Source organism: Meles meles, chromosome 20 (genome assembly GCF_922984935.1).
Source record: "Meles meles chromosome 20, mMelMel3.1 paternal haplotype, whole genome shotgun sequence".
NCBI classification, from domain to species: domain Eukaryota; kingdom Metazoa; phylum Chordata; class Mammalia; order Carnivora; family Mustelidae; genus Meles; species Meles meles.
Window position 1 is genome coordinate 39,396,314 of NC_060085.1, and position 20,552 is coordinate 39,416,865.

The window sequence follows — 20,552 nt, forward strand, 5'->3', positions numbered from 1 at the left end:
ACCTCGTCCTACGACAAAGCCACCACTGAATGATGTCAGACTTTTTATCCGGAACACCTGGTCTCGACCAATTATTTTCTCTGACAAAGGCAAGTCACAATTGTTTGCTCATTGCTGTGAGAGAGACGCCAATTGCCGAAGAACATGGCAGATGTTATCAAATACAGAAAACACATGAGAGAGAAAGATCATCACGTCCCTCCTGCCCTCCCCTAACGATTACAATGAGTAACTTGCTGAGGTGAACAATGGCTGAGAAAAATGCCGTAAGTCTTTCTGAAAATCTTTGAGAGCCCATAGCAGTTTCCTCAGGAACCCTCATCATGGGGAAAGCTGGGGATGAGACCTTCTTAGTGAACAAATCAGACCCAAATTCCCCCTGAAACTCAAGACGAGATCATTCTACTTGTAGTCCATGGTGGTTCATTGGTTGCTGAGTGATTATAGGACAAAAAAAAACAATTATTCTTTCAGTTATGCGTGTGGATCATATGAATAAAAAAAATGCAAACAAACAAAAAAGTTCTCCCGTGTCCTGCGGTGCCTTTAACAACTCCTCAGATCACTGCAGGAGCTATGCGAGAGGGTTACAGCAGAAAACAACAGCAGAGCTGCTATCTTCTTTCAAGAAGAGAATCTCGCACCCTCAGTGTGCCATTGTTCTGATGAACTTGGGACTTCTGTCGGTTTCCTGCACTGTGTGTGACCCCTGCAGCCACGTTTCTGTCTTGTGAATTTTCAGACAAATACTCATAAACATTCACTTACCCTTTTGGCCAGCAAGCATCACATCCACCCGTTCATGGTCGACAGCAAATCAGAGAAGGGATCGAAGCCCTCACCATCGCCCAAATATTTCTTTTGGAAACTGGAATTGTCAGCAAAAGGTCCTGGGACACTGCAATACAAGAATATTTTTTACACATAACTAAGATGTAGCTTCTAAAACCACCACTTCCTTAAACTTGAAAACAGCAAAGCAGACATAGAATCTAGAGGTAGGGGAAAACACCTTTAAAATGAGGGTATATCAATATATCAAATGTGATGCTGTCAAATATGAACCGGAAATATTGTTTTGAAAGATGCATTTACCAATGACTTCAAGACAAACACCAAAAGATTGTTGTTTACTGCAGATCTTGTGCAAAGTTTACTTACTTTTTTTTTTTTTAAGATTTTATTTATTTATTTGACAGACAGAGATCACAAGTAGGCAGAGAGGCAGGCAGAGAGAGAGGAAGAAGTAGGTTCCCTGCTGAGCAGAGCCGGATGGATGCGGGGCTCCATCCCAGGACCCTGGGATCATGACCTGAGCTGAAGGCAGAGGCTTTAACCCACTGAGCCACCCAGGCGCCCCTTTTACTTACTTTAGCATTAAAAAAATACCAGGCCCCATTAGAGAGTGCCCAGGTCACAAGAAGGTGTTTTTAACTCAAATATTACGTGGATAAATATACCATTTCCTAGTAAGTATCTTTTCCAGAGGATGAAAATTTAAATAATACTAACTTAAAATTCTTTTTAAGCAATCATGAACCTCACTTCTCCTCCAAAATTGTTCTAAAAATGTCTATGAGTTACTTAAGGAGCAAAACTCAGGGACATAGTTCCCCCAAGAGGGAACATACATGTCATGGGCAGGTGGTCCCAGTGGAAAAGCCTGAATTCTGGACCTGATCTCGTCACCAGCTGTGTGGACCCAGGAAAGCTATTTAATATCTCAGGATTCCAGCTACTTCATGGACAAAGTCAGGGCAGTAACTGATGTTCCCCAAGTCCCTTCCACCGCTTAGCTTTGTTGGGGGTTTTCAATAAACAATACTTATTCCAAATAAGCTAAACTATTTGTTTCTCCTTTAAAAATTCCTGATCAAAAAGATTTTTATCACGTACCATTCTTATGCCGATCTGCCATCAATGCTAAAGATGCGCTACAGGCAGAAGGCTTTGCACACGCACAGAAGAATTCTCACCCTGGCACCAGCGCCCCACCATGGTGAGCTGCCCCCCCTTGGTGGCTGACAGCACCCCTTGGTTCCCATGGAAGGCTTCCATTTCTCTCCACAAAGGACAGCTCCAACTACTGTGGTCATCTGCCCAAATGCATCGCACCTGAGTGTTTCTCAAACATTTGTGTGTACAAGCGTAACTTGGAGTCACCCAGCAAAAAAGAAATGGGCTGAGACTGTTTACCATCTTCAGGATAAAAACCAAACTTCTCTCTGTGGCCTACAAGGCCCTGCAAATTGGTCACTTTCTACCTCTCTACCACCTCCAGCCATCAACCCAATCCCCAACTACAAGTTACAGCGGTCTCCCTTCCATTTCAAGCAAGCTGTGTTCTTCTGTCTTAGGGCTGGAGCACTAGCTTCTCCCCGCTACCTGAAATGCCCTGAGCTCACTCCTTATACAAATGGCTCTTTAGCATCACTGGGTCTTAGGGGCAAAGGCCACTTCAAGAAGGTTGTCCTGCCTACCTACTTAGGCTAGATCCCTGGTTACTCTCAGTGAAATCATCCTATTTGCTTTCTCCGGAGCTTTGGTCGTAATCTATAAACTTTTTTCTCATTTATTCACTGGTCTTCGCCACTTGAATCTAAGCCCCACAAGATAAGGGGACTTCTCTGTTTTATTTATCACTCTACTCCAAACCTTGAGAAAAAATGCCTGGCTCATGGCAGGCACTCCAGACAGATTCGCCAGATCAACAAATGAATCAACAATTGAACAGAATTCATTCTTCAGCAGCCTACAAAAATGTAATCGCTAGGGACTGAAAACCCACTATGTGCTGGATATGGTTTTAAGTATTTTACAACAGTTCTTTCATCTACTTCCATTCTTACAACAACGTTCCTGGTAGACAATGTTATAAGCTGAATAAGCTGATAAGAAAACGCAGGCAGAGTCTTAGTAACGTGGCCAAGATCACATAGTAGCTGGGCTTTGACTCCACAAAGTGGGCACTCATGAGCACTCTGTACTTTTCCAGCCAATACAGTGAGGGAAACATTCTGAGTGCCCACCTTGTGCTAGACACCCTCTGACTCCAGCTCGCCGGAGGGTCTTGTAGAGAATACTCAGCCTCCCTGACCTTGAGCTTCCTGCTTCACATAGGGAAAGCTGAGGTCCCCCCACAACGACCAGGCAGACAGTGCAAGTGAACAAAACAGACCAGATGTAAGGAACAGGGGGCAAGATGCGAGGAAGCAAACTGCAAACATTTTTCATCTTAAAGAGGGCAGCCAGTGCCCGCCACAAGCCAAGTGTTGCCAGAGCGGAACCGAAGTCCAGGGCTTCACGAGCTTTCAACTGTATGAACGAAGGCAGTGATCTAGGTTACGGTTTTGTGAAATTTCATCATTTTTCAAAGAGAGCAGCTAATCTTTTAACAGCACTCATGAAAAAGGAAAGGAAAGGAAAGGAAAAGGGAGGGGGAGAGAAGGAAAGGAAAGGGAAAGGCAGGAAAGGGGAAAGGGAAGGAGAAAGGAAAGAGACAGAGAAAGGAGAGAAAGAACAAACCTACAAGTCCTATGCCAAACGACTGCTGAAGTCACGCCGTGCCTGTGAGCCTGGAGGGACTCCGAAGCGTCAAGAAGCTGTACAACTGAACACAGAAAAACAGAGTAGGTATCTAGACAGGTAAGGGCATTCTGGAGGAATTATCTTGAGCAAGCTTTAGAAGGAACTGGAAGATGCGGTGGAAAAGGCATTTCACAAAACCAGAATGTTAAATTCAGAGGCTTGGAGGTCGGGAGGAGAAGGCAAGTCACCCCAAGAAACAGCAGGGAGGAGGGAGGGCTAATGGGAGAGTTCGTGGAGCTTTTCCTTTCATTCCTGCTTGCAGAAGCTACAGGTTCCCAGCTAAGACACAGGCTGGGCAAACAGTGCTCTAAGGGTATGTTCATTAGTGCTGTCTTGCTTGACATCCTAAAACATGGAAGTTACCAGGCACATGTGGGAATAAAAAAACCATGGGGCCCCTGAGTGGCTCAGTTAGTTGGGTATCCAACTCTTGATCTCGGCTCTGGTCCTTATCTCACAGGTTGTGAGTTTGGGCCGCATGCTAGGTGTGAAGCCCACTTAAAAAAAAAAAAAAAAGAATACTAAAAACTGGGGCACCTGGGTGGCTCAGTGGGTTAAGCCTTTGCCTTTAGCTCAGGTCATGATCTCAGGGTCCTGGGATCAAGCCCCACATTGGGCTCTCTGCTCAGCGGGGAGCCTGCTTCTCTCTCTCTCTCTCTGCCTGCCTCTCTGCCTACTTGTGATCTTTCTCTCTCTGTCAAATAAATAAATAAAATCTTTTTAAAAAATAATAAAAAATAAACTAAAAACAAGTAAAAACAAAAACAAAAAAAACAACTACCATTACAGTTTGTGGAACAATTTTTGTTGGTTTTTTTTTTTGTATATGTTTTAAGGATCCAAGAGACCCAGAACTGAATTCTATCTCCATTAAGCTCTACAACTCTAACCAAACTACTATATAAATAATACATACTATAATTCTTGTATGTATCTGCAGTACATATCTATAAAATACATACTATATAAATACACATACACTAGAATTCATATTTCTGTAATACATATATATACCTTTAAATGCTATAAAATACGAGTTCTGTAGATCTAACCAAAATACTATGTAAACGAGATATACTGTAGTTTTTATATGTACTTAGAATATATATCCTACTAGGTAAATTCTACATACACATACACACACACTACATACAATACATACATATATACACATATATATATGATACAAGCTCTGTAACTCTAACCAAACTCCAAACTCCAGAAACTAAAAAATATAGCCACTGAATTTTTTAAAAATCTAAAAATTAAAAAAAAAAAAAAGAAAAAAGAAAAACAGAAGAGAAGACAGATATCCAAATAAATTACCCCGAAAACTACCCAGAGGCAAAAACAGTCTGCCTAGAATTGTATACCCAGGAAAAAAAGATACCTTTCAAAAACAAGGACGAAATAAAGATCTTTTCAGACAAACAGAAGTTCATCACCTCCCTACAGGGTCCTTCAGAAAGATGTATTTCAGGCCAAAAGAAAATGATTTCTCTGACTTAAGAAGAAAGGGGGAGCCAAAATAACGAACCCATGAGTCAATGAAAAATAAATGCTTCAGAATGATGAGCGTGTCTCAAAAACAAAAATAACATTTCTTACATAAAAATAAACTTAGAAGTCTGGCAGCGCATCACAGGTCCCCTAGCACGGGCCTCATTTGCACGGCGGCACTCACCACCACCAAGGCCTTGCTCTGCGCACCTGAGTGTGCCACCCAGGGGCACGGGCTTGAAATGCATATTCCTGCCCCCACGCCCAGTCCAAAGAGTCAGGGCTCAGGAATCTGCATTTCGGCCAGATGCCCCCAGGTCATCAGGATGAGGCTGGGTCCTTGCCATGCTCTCCACCTCCTCAGGGCCAAGAATGCAGGGAGCCAGGGCTCAGATCCAGGAGGTCACAGGGCTTTGCTGTCTTTCCCTTCTCTGGTGCCCCAGAAGAGCACCCTGGCTCCGGGGTCAGCAGCAGCCCTGCCTCAACCCTACGAATTGGGAGCTGCAATAAATTAAAAGCCCATTACATTATTTTAGAGAAAAGCCTAGAAGTGCTGAAATATTAATTGTGCCATATTCAATCTGTTTTCCTAGAGATTCGAAAAACCAGATTACCATCTTGGGGGTCATTAGAAAGAATGAAGCTTGCTCCCTTACCATTTACATATTTAAAAATGCATATATTCTGGCAGTGCTTGCGACCCAGACTCCCCAGGTCCTGCGGCCACACCACAGTCTAACCATGCTGAAAGAGGCCAGGCACATCACGGTCCGGCCTTGTTTTTTGTTGTTGTTGTTGTTGTTGTTTTAAATAGAGGAACCAAAGCCCAGGGCCTGTGGTTGCAAAACAGCTCCAGGAAAACAGGTAGAGACAGCCACAAAACAACCCTGGTGTTTACTTGTTTTGTTCTCCCCTGTTTATTTTTCCCTGAAGCAATCCCTGCTCGGTACAAAAGTCTGCAGGGAGCTGGGGAGAGCAGCTGTGGTTCCCTGAGGCCAAGACCTAGCAATCAAGTTGTTTACCAAACACTGCCAGGCACCGGGAAAACAACAAGCTCGCAGGCCGCATTTGCATCTGCTCTTCAAAAACAATCTCCTCAAGTCTAGGGCCCTGCCTGGCACTTCCTTGTATGGCTAAGGACAACTTGGAAATTAAAGGCACGAAAGGCATTAGCTGTTAGCACCCATGGCCTAACTGTAATGCATTATTCCATTTCTCTGGCATCCGAAGAAACCTCCTAAAAAAGGAGGGACTGGAAGTCTGGGGAGTGCAAAACAGGGGGTTGATACACACCACCAACTCCTGCCTGACATTTCCAAGCAAGCTCCCAGAGGCCACCGCGGCAAACTGTCATCATCTGCTGACCATCCAGCGCGGCCAGACCTCCCGCAGCGGTTCTCCATCTCCAACAAGCACTCGCATCCCCGGGAGGCCTAATACAACACAGGTGGCTGGGGCCTTCCACCGGTGTGCCTAATTCGGGAGGCCCAGGGTAGGGCCTGAGAATTTCTAGAAAGCTCCCAAGTGAAGTTGGTGCTATTGGGGTCGGCACCACACTTTCAGTACCTCCTGGCCAGCCTGAAGACCTGGGAACCGCTCTGCCACCCTGACCTCTCCCATAGGTTATCTGAGTGAATAGGGCAGTGTCGACCCCAAAGAAGTTCAAAGAACAAAATCCAGTGCATGGCTTTCCTCGTGCCTCTCCAGATCCTTTGCATAACATCCCCACCCCCACCCTGCTCTGTGCCCTGGAAGGCTGCCCTAATGTGGACGTGTGGACGATATCAACAGGCACCCCTGCCTTCTGGCTTCCCAACCAACGGAGGTCTCCTCTTTGGAGGATGGAGTAGATGGGGCATTTCCAAATGGGCCTCCTTTCCGGCAATGCAGGTTGACAGAGTCCCTCTATGAAAGGTCACAGCTTCTGCCAGGGAGCCCTCTCCCTAAAGATGTAGTCTCCACACTCCAGTAACCACTACCTGCACTTCTCTGGGCCTTCCAGGCCCAAAAGAGGGAAAAGCCCCCTTTTTCCCAAGGGGACCCCGACACAAAACTCAAATTCAACACTGGATGCCCCCCTTGGTTTTAGACTGCTAAACCTGGAATTTCATAATGTGAACACACATGTCTCTATGTACATAGACACACGTACACACACAAATGGACATATCTATGAATGCACACACATACACAAATGTACATATGAATGCATACATGTGTTTACTTTTCTATGCAGTTATATCTGATTGGTCAGAAGACCCGGGAGCCCCAAGGCCAAGGCCAACTTGGGCAGTTCCCACGGATGTTCCTTCAGGTCCCATGTGCTACAGGAATCTCGGGCCCACTTTGTCTCATCAGTTACACAACCTGATGGGAAGGAGAGCATTTGTGAGAGCTTCAGTCCTTCTCTAATTTATTAACTTAGTTTCTTTTGTTGCAAATGGCACCAAAATAGAAAGGGAACAGAAGTGGGTGGAGCAGACTCCATCAGCAGCTCCAGGAGTAACTTTCTGACAAAGCTGAACCCAGTTCAAAAAGCACACCGGCTGAAAAAAAAAAAAAAAAAGGTGTGTGCTGTCAGCTCACAAATAAAATGCCAATCTGCCTCAATTAATAAGGCTCAGAAAAGAAGAACAAATAATACTTCTGTTTGGGGAACCTGGGTGGCTCAGTGGGTTAAAGCCTCTGCCTTCGGCTCAGGTCATGATCCCAGGGACCTGGGATCAAGCCCCGCCTCGGGCTCTCTGCTCAGCAGGGAGCCTGCTTCTTCTTCTCTCTTTGCCTGCCTCTCTGCCTACTTGTGATCTCTATCAAGTAAATAAATAAAATCTTAAAAAAAAAAAAACTTCTGTTTTTAAAACAATTATCACCTCAAATGTACCCGAAAGAAGCTTCTGTCGGAAGAGTTAAGTTCTAAGGTTCTAGTAAAAATGGACCCAATTTAACCAAATGGGTCAACTACACCAGCAAGCCCACCTGATTTCACTTCAATTAAATTCTCTAGCGCTAACCACTGTGCTCTTGCTTAACTTTCACTAGCAAGATCTCTTTCAACGCATCAGAGGACTTGTTGGTATCTATGCTCAAAAACAAGCTTTTAAGTAAACCCACTAGATTTAATTAGAACACATGGGGAATATGGTTTCCATGTAATCACTTTTCCAGTTCACTGAGGCTCAACCAGAAACTTTCTGTGTTTATTGTTCTTTCTTCACTAAAAATCTTAACAATCCATTTAATACCTGGAGGGTCGTCTTCCCGTGGCTTCTATCTGTCCCTTTGCCATGTCTCCCCAATAAGCAGCCTAGCTTACGTCTGAACACTGGAAGATGAGTCACTTCCAGAACCCCCTCTCCAAGGGTAAGGGGCACCTTAAGTATCCTGGTACCTTCTGCAACCCCAGAATCCCCTTTCTATACTGGAGGAACTCCGCTCAGCCTTCACCTCGGCTCCAATGCTCACTTCTTCCCACTACCCTCCTTTACCAACATCATCAAAAATGCAGAAACTTTCCTTTTTCTTTAAAGATACTCTTCTCAACTTTTCCCAAAGCCCTCTTCTCAACATCCCAGGGCTTCAGGCAACCAAGTCCTTTCTTAGAACCAAGGTACTGCTCTGCTAATAGCCCACCTTGCCCATCATCTGCCTGAAAGAAAAAAAACATCATCCCTCTCCACTCTGATTCCTTCACCCTTTAAAAACCTTTTTTTAAAATTAGAGTCAGAGAGCACACGCGTGGGAAAGCACACATGCCAGTAAGGCAGGGGGAGGGTGGTACAGAAGGAGACAGAGAGAGAGACTCTTAAGCAGGCTCCATGCCTAGCACAGAGCTCAACATGGGGCTGGATTTCACAACCCTGAGATCATGACCTGAGCTGAAACCAAGAGTTGGGTGCTTAAGCGACAGAGCCACCCAGCCGCCCCAAAACCCTTCTTCTCATGACGACATGAGAGGGAACCATTTTTCCTAGCCCAGCCATATAGTCTTTAATTCTAAGTATCAAGGACACTCTTCCACACCTTTTCAGATATTTTAGTTTCTGGTTCCAAATTTCTGTCTAGATCCTTCCAATTTGGCCACTTCTAGCAACCTCAATAGTCATGAAGATAGTCCTTCCAACAGCCTGGCTAATGTTTACATAAGGCCTGATACAAACAAGTCACTCAAAAGAAAAAAAACCAAAAAAACAATTTTTCAATGAGTGAATACACATCTGGTTATCTTAACTTCTTTATCCTGAAAGCGTCCAAAGCCTTTGAGAAAGTGTACAGTGCCATAGCTTAAAACACCGGTTGTGGAACAGACCACGTTATGTCCCATTCTAGCTATGCCACTTACCAGCTGCAACTCTGGGCAAGTTATACCTGAAAACTGGCATAATATTTGCCTATATTCAGTAAGGGCTCATTAAGTGCTAATGAACCACTATAACTTCCTCTATACTTGAGGGCATGACCCAAACTTGGATCTCAACATCCTTTAGAAACTGCTCCACCTCTAAGACCTTCAGTGATGAAATTCAGGAACAATTTCCCACTGGGCCACCTCTCATTGGGCCATTTCTCCTGAACTTGCTCCTGGACTGTACTGAGGCAAGCCACTGCCACCTCAAGTCTAAAACTCCTCACCTCAACATTCCCTTTCTAAGGTCCCTCTCTTTTACACCGTCTAAGGCTCACTCCATAAAACTCAGTACCCCAAAATGTCCTGCATCACTCAAGATGCCCTTATCTTTTCTACCAACTTCTTATTCAAGCTATTTGGTTCCTTCACCAGAATAAGCGGGGTGAGGCAGGGGCTGGGAATGACTGACGTTTTATATCCTCAATGCTGACACCACAGTGTCTGGGACTGAAGGTTTGGACATGTGGTGTTTATCTGGGGCCCTTTCAGGGAGCCAGGAAGAGTCCCCATAAGCCTACTTGGCACCCAATCTGTGACAAGGATCTACTTAAGAACCATGGAAACTCCAAGTTCAATTTCACCAACACCTTCCACTCAATGGCTCAGAAGACTAATGTTCCAATCCCACTGGCAAGTCAGGCTAAGCTAAGTGGGTGGGACTTGTACGAGGTGGGCCTTCTGCTGGTAAGGCAAATGGCATCTCTGTCTCTAAGGCCCAGGGGAGCCTCAGTAGCTCCCTGGAAGAACAGTCAAGAGAACAGAGAGCTGGGTGCCATCTGGGCTCTTTATAAGGCTTTTGTGGTAAACATGTTTACTTTCTTTTCATTGGTTGGGCTTATCACGATCAAGTAGTTTGTTTTGAGTCTTGCTCTATAAATATGTTTACTTTGAGGGGAGAGCTTTTGTGATAGCTAGCACACTTGTTTTTCACACTTTTAAATTCAAAACATATTTTTGACAATCCATGGTAAACAACTCAAGGTGATAAACAAATTATATTATTTCACCTTCACTAGAGATACGAGCCCCCTGGATCTGTTCAAAAGCTTGAGATGCACTGTGGGTAAGCCAAGCCTCTCCACTGGATGAGAATGAAAATGACATTCATAGGGACGATGTTCCTAATGAGAAAACACTACAATAGCAGGTCCCTGTGTACGGAGGAAGCAGCGAACTCAAGCCTTCCATGGGAAGCCACCTGCGAGGACACCAGAGCTTGTCTTGCCAAAGGATCTATATTTCCTGTGAAAACTTAAGGTTAAATAATCAGCATACACAACTGATATGGGGGGGGTGTAAAATAGCTTTTCAAAGAATGAAGAAACCAACTAGGTCACAGGATCAAGTGCAATTCTTCTGAGACTTGTTCTCTAGGATGACTTTTGCCTGCTTCGAAATTAAGAAAAAGGTAGCAGCTTCAACTATAAAGAGGAAAAGTCCTCCATTATTGGAAAAGAGAAAAAAATAATGAGAGTTAAGGGAGAGGAAAAAGAAAATATTTTTTGAGAGAGCCAATGGTCTTGAAGAAGGATTTTGAAGTGCTGTTTACAAGAGTCACTCTGTGGGATGAAACATCAAGTTCCACAGCAGTCGAGCCAACTCTCTCTTCTAGAGAATTCTGTGTCCTCATATTCCAACTAGAAACAAAAGCCATCTTACCACAGGCCTTTGAGGTTAATTTCAAATTACTTAAAGGAATAAAAACAAAGAGGCCAAATTCTTTGTTGAAACAAATTATATCCCCACATACCCTCAAATCATCTTCTAAACTCATGCCCAAGTTAAAGAAGTTAAAAAACAAAGGCAAAGCCATCAAGGTTGTGGTACTGTAATAAGATAAACATCCTCAATCACTAAGCATGATTATTTCATCATGTATGGTGCTGTAGGGAGAGGATGACGTTAGAACACAGAGCGACCCCATACAGCACCTCATGCATCCAAGATGGGTGACATACACAACACAGAGAAACAGAGAACATGCACACTGAACAGACTTCCAAGGTTATAACACGCTTCAGGGATACATCAGATAGGGTCTCAGGAGGAGAAGGCCAAGAGAGCGTTGTGAGGCAACGACCATCCCTGACATTCAGGTCTTCTTTCCAATCCAGGTCAGGGAACCGAAATCAACAGCTTCTCAGGTAGTTTTAGCAGAAGGACAAGGCCCAGGAGGGTGGCTTCTGCATGATGAATTAGTAGAAAGATCAAACTCTGTCCCAGCTTGGCCACCAACTGTTAGAGACCTTTTGCACGTCGGTGAGTGTCTCAGAGCCTCGGTTTCCCTTCCTGTAAATTAATGGCAGTGAATCCTACCTTTTTGAGCAATACTATGTCACAATTTTATGCCTTGGCCTCAGATCGAAAAACACCACGTCAGGAGATAACCGACAACTCCAGGCTTCAAAACTCAAATCCATTCAATACTTGGGAGTGCTTTTGAACAACCCACAAAGGCATCCAAGTTCCCACAACTCAGGAGCAGAAATGAAATGCTGAGGTAATGTGACTTTGGCCAGGGACTCGTCATCAAGCATACTTCAGCTTTTAGTTGTCTGAACAGACGGCTGACTCAGCGGGGATCTGGTTACCCCACCAGCCACGTCCATCTGACCCACTGCCTCCAAGAAATTTGTCTTCGATCTTAAAAACCAAAAAAGTTAAATGACTAATGAAATGAATGAAGAACTTCCAGACAGTTCTCACAGTTTCAAACACACACAAGTACGCATGCACGCACGCACATAACTGATCAGGATGGTGAGTCTATAAGAAGAAAACAACCAGACTCAGAGCTGTCCAACATCCAATGGCCACATTTCCTTTCAAGAGAGAAGTGCACATTCCAGGGCATGGAATGACGTGGTTTGGAAAAGCCTCAGGAGAGCAGAAGAGCTGATGATTAGGACCAAATCATCAAGGAAAAGTGTCAGAGTTTCAAAGTGGTGAAATGTCTGTTGTAAATACAAGAAAAGAAGGAACACACTGGCCTTTCACCCCGCTGGCTCGACAGACTGGGAAACCTTTGGATAGTCTCCTGAGGCCACCCAGTTCTAAGACCAGCCAGTGTGTGTGGAGCTCTGACTGTGTGCCCGGCCCTTGGTACTGAGCATTTGTGCCCAATCTCTTATAAGCCTTCCAAGAGCGCCACAGAGGAGGACACCGAGGCTCAAAGAAGCGGCATCCTTTCCCCAAAGCCACAGCTAGTAAGTGATAGAGCCGTGTGTCTCTCAAAGCCACATCTCCCCCCTAATGGTACCCAAGACTAGAGGACCACTCTTCCAACAGCTCGAATGGGAAACATGAGCACATGTGAAATTGTTCCCAAGATAAACCCCAAATGGAACACAAGGGTTAGAATCCTACTGGGAGTACCTACACATTAAGGCCCTTGGCTTCCTGCTGGCAGTCAGGCAGATCCCAGGAAGGATGACAGCATGGACCAAGTGAGGCCTGGAAGCTGCGTGAGGTGCCCCCACTGAGAACAGAGAGGGGCTGAGTTGGGCCATGGAGGCGCCCATCTGGTCCTCTGACCGCCCATGCAGAAGGGACTCGTTCTAGTGCTCTCTCGGTCTCCTGACTCACAAACCTGGGCGCTGTCACCACCTTCCTCCGCAAACCCTTCCCTTCCCCGGAAGGCACTTGTCCAGAGTCTACCGAGGAGATTCCTCGAGTGAACTTCAAACATTTACTGAGCCCAGCTCTGCTTAACTGTGCTACACACATGTGGAGTTCGAGAGGAGGGACATCCAGGCATAGTTGTCTTCCCAGCAGGAGAAGTTAAATAACAACACAGTTGATTTAAATGAGAGTTGTGTCACGGGGAGTACACAATTAATCGCTAGCCGAATTCTGCAGGCAATAATTGCTACCAAGTTCAAAAGCTGAGAGAAATCACTTCCAACAAATACATCCCAGGCTGCAAACTCTCCACGGAGTTCTAGTTCCTGGTCTGCTTTGGCCCAGAGCACAAGAATCTGGCTGCGACACCCTGGCACCGAGTTATTCAGGCTCTCTGGGCCTCAGTTTCCTTAGCAGTAAACTGGGGGGGTAGTGACAGTTCCTAGGTCATGGGATGGTTTGAGGATTAAGTGGAATAATGCATGGAAGCCTTAAAACAGGGTAAGTGGTGTTATTACATCTCTCGGCAGATCTCCAGCCGCAGTTTCCATGGCCCCATAGTTACAGTCTGAATATTCACGTTTTCCACACCGGCTCTTTCTCCCCACTTTCCTGTGTCTGTCAAAGCCTGGCCTTCTATGCCAAAGAGCTAGCAACGCTGTGGGGTTCCCCCAACACCAGCCAGCCGCCATGTTCACCTCCCATTTGGTTTCCATGCTGACTCTTGTGTCCATCTCCAGTTCGAGTACCCCAGGACAAGAACACGAACCAGAGTCTGAGCACCTGCCTTCAACTCCCAGCTCTGCCAGAGTAGGCTAATTCGTGATTTTGGACCAATCACATATCTTCTTGAAGCCTCTGTTTCTACATCTATAAAACGGAGCTAAAAAGACTCCCCAAGTGTCCCTGGCCCAAAGCTCTGCTGTTAAGATTAAATTACACAGGTTGAAAGCATGCACCCAATACTTGGCCCATGGCAAGGGCTCCTGCTGAGACAGCTGCTGTTCTCACCGTCGCTTGGGCCACACAGTGAACTGAACACCGCTGCCCAAATGGTCTCTCCCCTCTCAATTCTCAGAGCCACTGCTCATCCTTTATGATGCCAGATTTGAGTCAGTGACCCACAGGGCATAATTATGCCCCATTTTTCTTTTGTGTCCATCAACCTAATATTACATCAAAAACTCACAAAGAGAAGTCAAGGAGGTGAAAAGTACAGCACGGGGAATTTTAAAAAAAGAAAGAAACGGGCACTCTCATGCACAGCTGGGTTCAGGGTAAGAGATCACAGCCTTCGCGGGGGATGATTTGGTAGTGGTTCAACAGCCGTAAAACTATGCCATTCCTGTCCATCCCCTAGTCGTGTGGAATTGATACCAATGCAACAGCGATCACTGGGGAAAATTCTGTGACAAGGTTGCAAAGAAACACAGAACAGCGTTGCCGATGGCGCTTAAAGCTGGGGAAGATAAATGTCCAGTGGAAATGAAGCACCATAGGGATTCGTACTGATGAAATACTATGCAGACATTAAGAAGGGTTGTCAAAACAGACAAGGACATAGAAGGAAACATGATCCCAATCATACCTGCCCACCAAATGTTTGTTGAAGGATACGTTGCTAAGTAACAAAGACATGTTTCAAAAACGAATTCTTTTTAAAGTTATGATTTGTATATTTATCGTGTGCCAGTTGCTACAAAAGAGTACATTACATACACTGGGTTACTGTAAACCCCAGCGAAGTAAGTTTTATCTGTTTATTATCCTACTTTAAGGACAAAAAAATTAAATAACTTGTTCAAAGTCACGTAGCTAGTAAGTGAATGCTGTGATTTAAACCCAAGTCTCATTCCAAAGTCCTTGCTCTTTTCTAACTAAGGTTGCTGCTCATGAAAATATTAATATATTTGCAGTCACCGAAAGTTTATTTCCAAGTAAAAAGACTACAAAGAGGGGCGCCTGGGTGGCTCAGTGGGTTAAAGCCTCTGCCTTCGGCTCAGGTCATGATCTCAGAGTCCTGGGATCGAGCCCCACATCGGGCTCTCTGCTCCACGGGGAGCCTGCTTCCTCCTCTCTCTCTGCCTGCCTCTCTGCCTAGTTGTGATTTCTCTCTGTCAAGTAAATAAAATATTAAAAAAAAAAAAAAGACTACAAAGACAGACAGAAAGCACTAGCAGTAATTCTCATTAGGGGACGGGACCCCAGGTAAGTTTTACTTATTTTTGCTTTGAGTTGGTTTTAAATATTTTTTGTTGTTGTTTTGCTATTTTTGTTTTTGTTTTGCAGCCTTTTTTTTAACAATTTATTTATTTATTCTACACAGAGAGAGATCACAAGCAGGGAGAGAGGCATGCAGAGAGGGAGGGGGAAGGGGCTCCCTGCTGAGCAGAGAGCCTGATGTGGGGCTCGATCCCAGGACCCTGGGATCATGACCTGAGCCAAAGGCAGAGTCTTAACTCGCTGAGCCACCCAGGCGCCCTTTGAGTTAGTTTTAAAATGTTTTACATTTATCATAAATCCCTCTTGTAATAAGGGAAGAAGGGAGAAAGTTTTTCCTGTTTTCAAAACCCAAACATAAGCCATCCTCTTTTCCTTCCTTATGACAGATGCCACGCTGGGCAAGTACCAGGCCTGCTGAGGAGGCAGTGGTGAGGGGTTCAGGGGCTGGGGTGTGATCCCCTGGGTGTGAGGCTCCTCGGAAGCTCTGGGAAAACTGCTCCGGGCTGCTTCAAGAAGAAACAGGCAGTATGTACAGAGCTTACTGAGATCGGGGCTCACACACACTAAGTACCCTGAATAGTCCTGGTTATTACTATTATCAGTGACCATCTTCACCACACTCCATGCATTTATAGCCTCTCTCTGGAGGCGGGACCAAACCGTGTCCAAGGGTAGTGTGCCCCGATATATTTTAATTAATAATAGTAATATATCCAACAAATACCCCTCCTGGGGCCCCAATCTCCCAAAACTGGCAAAGCAGCAACGTGGACAGGCCCGGAGCAGGACTTTGCGGCTTTGAGCCCTAGCTCCTACCCTGCTGATATGAAATCCCACAGATGTCTTACTGCCTCAGTTTCCCCAAAGGTGGTGATAACAATCCTACCTCAAAGGACTGTGGTAGGAACTGAAAGAGATAATGTCCGTGAGACCTTTGCGCCGTGACCCGCCGAAGGCAATAACCGGTCGCCACGTTCCGGCTTCGGCACCGACTCATACGACTCTGCTCACCGCGTGGATCTGGTCAATCCTACAGCTTTTCTTCCCACTGAAGGTTTTCTGACTCTTGTTTTCCATATTTAAATATCATATTGTTATATGGAAAACACTTTTCCACATGACACACGCCCTCCTGTAGATTCTGATTTGCTTGGGCATTTGTCTGCTCAGGCTGCCAGCACCAAGTATCACAGATTCGGTGGTCTGAAGGACAGACCTTTGTTTTCTCTTCGTTCCAGAGGCTGGAAGTCCGAGATCAAGGTGTCAGCAGGGCTGGTTTCTTCTGAGGCCTCTCTTGCACCTGTCAAGGCCTTCCTCTGTGTATCTGTCTCCTGATCTCATTTCCTTCTGAGGACACCACTCCCACGGGGCTATGGTCCACCTTAATCATCTCATTTTTCTTTAATTAACACCAGAAACACCCTATCTGCAGAGAGGGTCACAGTCTGAGATGCTAGGGGTTAGGGTGTCAACATATGAATTGAGGGGGAGGGGAGCATAATTCAGCCCATAACAGCTCGCCACGTCCTGGAAAAACAGGAGCGCACATCAAATTGGAGCTCAGCTGATCTCGTGCCTTGGCGATCTGAGTGGGTACAGGTCCCGTGGAAGACACAGGCATATAGGTGCAGCAATGCAGCCGAGTCTCCTCCCAGACCCCCATGGGTGCCTTCTTCCCGGGGCTACAGGTCCCCACCCTACTCCTGCTGGACGCTGGATCTACACAGCACGCTGGTGCCTACTGAGGGAAACGCCCCACAGAGCTGGGGCCCATCAGGTCAGCAGACCCCGCTACTGCTCACATTTATGTATCTCAAAAGACAGGATGGAAAGTGTTCATTCCTGGCACGGACTCCCCAATCTGGGCTCATGAAATAAACATAAATCACAGTTGAAATTCATTTTTTAAAAATCAGTACATACTTCATTAAAACAAATTTTTAAAAAACACACACAGAAATGGGAGTTTCTCGAACCACAGCATATAATTTACAGAGTGCAAATATCTAAGATACATGTGTTAAATTTAAAGAAACCACTATTATTAAACACCCCATTCTGTAAGGCAGTGAAATATACTCACACCCCGTCCATCCGTTCTAATATTTCAGCTGAGGCTCACAATGTTTGGCAGTTCTTTCCTTCGGTGATAATAAAAGGCTTTTCTTTCCATTAAATATCTAAATTAAGTCAAATAGTGTACGTTAAATCAGCCCCTGAGTCCCTCTGTATGATGCAATGCAGTCTTGAAATGCTTATCTACTGAGCCTTCTAACTGAAAGGCTGGCGGTTTATGTCCCCTACGGAGCCCCGGGACCCCGCTGGCTCGGCCAGACTGTGAAAATAAGCTTCAAATGACCAAACGCAACTGCAACTTTAAAAGTAGGAACCAGAGCAGACACAACAAACCACAGTGGTCGCCTCACTTGTCATAATTCATGTGTGTGGAATTCGACTGTACAAGCATTCACAGAGCGCCGACTTTCCCTCACTGGGGCATTCCGTGTGGAATGTCAGATTTTGAAAAGCTGCTGATAAGTCACTCGTGATTACAAGTCTACAAGTTGTAGCACTAATCAAAAAAATATTTATCCCAAGCCCGAAACAGCCTTGTCTGTGCCATCCAGCCCTAAACAATGCAGGCAAGTGCCAATGTTTTTAAATCCCCAGATTATAAAAATAGGTACTCTACGAGTGGCCCTGCATGAACATCAGGCTTCTTTCTGGGTGTTTCTTCTAACTTCCATTTGTACAACACTCTCCATCTTGATGGCCTACATAATGATCACTTATAGCAAATCTTTTTGTGAAAAACAATTTCATCATGGTTCAATGACTCAAAAATATAATTCTTACAGATTTTTAAAAGAGAGACTTGAATGGATAAATATATACATGTGTAGATTTCAAAGCTCTGCGTGTATATATAAATATAAACGCATGAAAATGTAATAATCCAATTAGCACATCTTTTTTGGAAACTAAATTAATCTTAACAAAACTGGCCTGAGCCGCAGGTAGGAATAGGAGGAAATGCCAGCCACGATGGTGATAATAATAGCTTCATTAATTCAACACTTACTATGTGCCAAGTGCAGTGTCTGGCCCTTGACATACATTTTTCTCGCTTGGCTTCTCACAACAGATCTCCGATGTGGGAACGTTATCTTTTACAAATAAGGCAACTGTGGCTCAGAGATGTTCAGTAATGTGCTCAAGGTCACATACTAATTAAGTGAAGAAGCAGGACTTGAATCTCGTTCAGACTGTGCTATATTGCCTCCCAGTGGTGCCTTAGAGAGAGGAGAGAGGTCCTGGCTAAAGGCAGGGTCACATACCGGGGCCCTGCATGGCCTTTTATCTCGGCTGGGGATGGACAGCACAGCCTAGGCCCTCTCTCTGGATAAGAACCAAGAGGAGACACGCCCTACAAGCAAAGCAGAAAGCCGAAAGAGCTACATCCTGCCTCTACCAGAGGCAGGGAGAGGAAGAAATCCCCATCAGAAAATGAAAACATAACCTTCCCCGACTTTGACCTTTTTCCTTTGTGACCAAAAGCATCCTATGACTGTTCGTGGAGAGGCCCCTTTGCCCCTGTTGATGAACACTCAAGGAGCACCTATTTAAGACAGAAAAGCAACAGCAGTCTTCTTTCCAGAATGCAATCCAGCTTTTCCTGGGTGATAAAAGATGGATAAATGGATGGAAGAGGCAAGAGCACGGCATTATCCATGTTCTGAATGCCTCTTCAAACAGGAGCTGCTCCCTGCTCAGCAGAGCAGAAAGAGAACGGGACGGGGAGTCAGCCAAGTAGGATTCCAGCTTCCACGCTGCCCCACACCCCGGTACCCGCACCTCCTCCCGCAGTGAGGGATGAGAAAGACAATCTCCAAGTCTGCATTCATCTCAGGCTTTCTCGGACTCTGACAGCTCCCTCTGAGTGCGTGCAACCAGCACCCCGGCCGTACAAAGCCCAAGAGCTAACACCTGACACCAAGAAAACATCACCTTCCGGAGCGAAACTGAGCATCTCCTGAACAGGGATCACGTGGGATTAGCAGCGCAAAGGAGGATCCCTCAGTAACCAGTAGGTGAGTTTTAGGGGGACGTGAAAACAATCCGCATGGGCAGAAGTTATCAGTCATTTCCAGCTTCCCCAGGCTCCCAGTCCAGCTCACATTTTTGCCCTCAGCCCCAGTCCTGGTTATCTACCTGCCTCCATGACACGTCCTCTGGGATGTCTGGATACACCAGAGGCGACACATCCAGAACTTGGATCTTCCCAGAAACAGCCTTCACATACATTTTGATCCCTGCCCGTCACAACTGATGGCAGCTGTAACCTTCTAACCATGCTCAGGCCACTGCTCTCTAAGTCAATCCTGTCTCCTATCTTTCTCTCAAGTCCTGCACTGATTCCATTAAGAAAGCCCATGGAACCTGCCTTCAGATTAGATCTAAAATCTAACCACAGCTCCCTCCCTTCGATACCAACTTCCGGATCATGGCCACCAGCACCTTCCCTCTGGATTATAACCTTCCTCAGGGTTCTCCCGCCTCTCTCTTTAGCTCCGCCCCCACCCAGAGTCTATTCTGAACACAGCAGCCAAGGATCCTGTGTAAACCTGCATCAGGGGTCCATACCTCCAGTACCCGCAGGGGCAAGGCAAATCCTTTCCCAGTGAGGACCCAGTGAGCTCTCAGAGTCCGTCTCCCACCATACTCCTCCTGGCTCACCCCCCCCAACTCACATCAGCCTCCTGACTGTCCCCCAGTCTTGTAGGACATGTCCCGTACACCAAATGACCTTGGACTTAAAGGGTTCCTCTGCCTGCAGTCTTCTACAGAACTAACTCCCTTACTTCCTTTCAAGTCTTTGCTCAAAGAACATTTTCCAAGAGACGCACCAGGCCACAAAATCTAGGAGTATAACACAACACCCTCTCATCCCACAACACCGTGAAACTCTGCTTTCTCCTCCCCTGCACACGCTTTCTGACATGCTACAAGATGTACTTCTGATGTCCCTCTATTTCCATCCCCTCCCTCCAGAACACGAGCATCCACGGGGATGAGCCTTTGTTTCGCCCAATGACATATTCCACATCCCTGAACAGGGGCAGGCACGAAACAGCCACTCGGTGAGCACCTGTTGAATGAATGACCGGATGGGTGACGGGCTCCAGAGGAGCAGATACTCTGAGCAGACGGTCTT

General features: G+C 45.7%; 1 protein-coding gene across 7 annotated transcripts in view; it reads right to left on the reverse strand.

Moving 5' to 3' along the window:
• The window catches only part of FOXP1 (forkhead box P1), a 586,176-nt gene that overhangs the window by 496,147 nt on the left and 69,477 nt on the right, over positions 1 to 20,552 (reverse strand). For all 7 annotated transcript variants that reach the window (XM_045990390.1, XM_045990389.1, XM_045990383.1 and 4 more), the window contains one exon: positions 769 to 898. The gene's annotated coding sequence lies outside the window, so the exon portion shown is untranslated. The remainder of the gene's footprint in view (positions 1 to 768; positions 899 to 20,552) is intronic.